Source organism: Palaemon carinicauda, chromosome 9 (genome assembly GCF_036898095.1).
Source record: "Palaemon carinicauda isolate YSFRI2023 chromosome 9, ASM3689809v2, whole genome shotgun sequence".
Lineage (NCBI taxonomy): Eukaryota > Metazoa > Arthropoda > Malacostraca > Decapoda > Palaemonidae > Palaemon > Palaemon carinicauda.
This window is the reverse complement of record NC_090733.1, coordinates 121,076,389-121,078,888: the sequence shown is the minus strand read 5'-3', so window position 1 is coordinate 121,078,888 and position 2,500 is coordinate 121,076,389. Positions and strand designations below refer to the sequence as shown.

General features: G+C 38.6%; 1 long non-coding RNA gene across 1 annotated transcript in view; it reads right to left on the bottom strand.

Moving 5' to 3' along the window:
- Positions 1-2,500, bottom strand: part of LOC137646861 (uncharacterized) — a 483,899-nt gene that overhangs the window by 340,675 nt on the left and 140,724 nt on the right. The gene's annotated exons all lie outside the window — the stretch shown is intronic.

Here is a 2,500-nt window from a genome sequence, read left to right as displayed (position 1 = left end):
AGAAGAAAAGTAAAAGTAATATGAAGAGGGAAAAGAAGAAAGGTCAGGATGAGAGTGAAGATGATCGTGAATGGGTGAAAGTGGCGAGTAAGAAAAGGGCTAGGAAGAGTATAATCAAGGATAGGAGTATGTGTGTGGAATTAGATTCTTTATATTCTAGCAAGGAAGTAGGAAACAAGAAGGAAGGTAGCAGTGATGATAGCAGTGAGAATGAACGTGATGTGTGTAAGACTGTATTTATGAGAGAGGTACCTCGGTGTGAAAGGTTCAATGAGCATAGTAGTAGGGATGTATATGAGTTTTTCAAGGAGTATGAGAGGTATTGTCAGGATAAGTTTGGTGATAGTAAGAGAGTTTGGGCTAGGGAGTTAGGAGAATAATTGACTGGGTATTTGTTGACGATGTATGATGTCATAATGAGTGTAGGGGATGTTGATTATGAAAGTGTGAAAAAGAGAATAATTGAGCAGGTGAAACGTATGAAAGGGAGTGTTAGGTATAAGCGTAAGAATGATTTTGATGAGGCACGGATGAATGTAGGAGAAGCGATATCGATGTATGTATGTAGGTTGGAAACGTTAGCTAGGAAGAAGTATGGGGATGAAGGCATAAATGAGAATAAGGAGTTATTGAAGAAGTTTTTGGCTACTGTACCCGAGAATGTTGCTGAGTTTGTTAATTTGAAACGGAAGGAGAAAATGAGGTGGACAAAAGAAAGATTGACATGGGATGATATTTTAGAGATAGTTGAGGATTACGAGTTGGATAGATGTATGAAAGAAAGTAAATCTGTGAGTGTAAGAACTGGAATGGATTAAAGTGTGCCAGAATTTGTTAGTTTTAGAGATGCTGTTATGAGAGGACCGATGAGGGTAGCTGATAGTGTAGTAGATAGGAGTGTTAGGGCGAGTAATGTGGGAATACCTGTAAGGACAAATGAAGTGTTTAGGCAAGGGAATCAGGTTTGGAAGGATAGGAGTGCTAGTGCGCAGCAAGGTAGGTCAGGTAGTTGTATCCGTGAAGAGAAGTGTTATAGATGTGGGAAAGTAGGACATAAGAAGAATGAGTGTAGATGGGCTCTAGGCGCTTGTTTTGGATGTGGTGAGGTAGGGCATAGAATTAGCGGGTGCAAGAAAGAGAAAGGGGTAAAATGTTATCAGTGTGGTATGACTGGGCACATATCGAGTGGATGTCGTAGTAATCGTATGAATGTGATTTGTGGAAATTGTGGTAAGGATGGTCATTATGCTAGAATGAGCCAGGAGCCACGGGGTAAGTGTACTGAATGTGGTGCAGATGGGCATGTAGCTAGAGTATGTAGGAAGAAGGGATTAAGTCAGCCAGGATGTTCGGGAAACTAGAGTGTAAGAGGGTTCAGCTAGGTGAATCCTCTTGTGTGTGTGGAAGGAATAGGATCAATGTTTGTGAGAATGGGATGAATAATTGGTTGGAAATGAGCAAGTATGAACCTAGTATGCATGAGAAGCTATGGCTGGAAAATAAGCAATTAGTCTTAGTTGAATATAGGAAAAAAAGGCGTTTGAAAGTTAAGTGAGGAGAAAGTGCAAGGGAAATTTATAGGTATAGGTAAGAATCTGAATAAGTATGACAAGAGTGTAAATGTACAAGTGAGTGTGGAAGATAAATGTATTAATACAGATGAATCATGGCTGAGTATGAATGATACCTATAGTGTGTGTGGGTTTTCATTAGATGATGTAAAAGAAAGTATGACGAATGCGAGAATGAGAGATATGAGAATGATAAGTAGTATGAATGAATCTTTTATTAAAGTAGAAAATGGTTTTGATGAAATGGATGAATTGCTGACGGAAATAAGTGATATTTTAGGGCCAGATGGTAGTGAGGTAGATGGGATAGTACATGATATATTAGATGATAGGAATTTAGATAGGAATAGTGTTAATGTAGCGAATGATTGTGATAAGGAAGAAGCGTGAGAGATAGTGTATGAAGGCCCAGTTACTCGGAGTAGTGGTCCCGTTCCCGACTGCGACTGGGTAATGAAAAAAAAATAATGTGAGTGTTGTGTGAGAAGGATTTGGCAAAGGGGGGAGGAATGTGGAGGATTTATTTTTGTTTTATCTTTATTTTTGTTTTTTGCCAAATCCTGTGAGAGAGAGAGAGAGAGAGAGAGAGAGAGAGAGAGAGAGAGAGGAGAGAGAGAGAGAGAGAGAGAGAGAGAGAGAGAGAGAGAGAGAAAAGTAGATAGTGTATCGATTGTTTGTTGTAAGAAAGACTGTTGGTATAAATGAGGTTGTTTGTTTACTTTTAGCTAGGTTAGGAGAGTAGTAAATGTTTCGGAGCAAATGCTTTTTGATTTGACTGCTGATAGAGGCGGTTGTGTGTGTGATTGCTGTATTTACTATTATTTTTCATACCAGCGTTGTTAGTGTTTTGTATATTTCAAAAGTAAGTACAGTTTTATTTATATTTGCTTGTCGTGATTGTGAATGATAGGAACAATTTATTATTTATC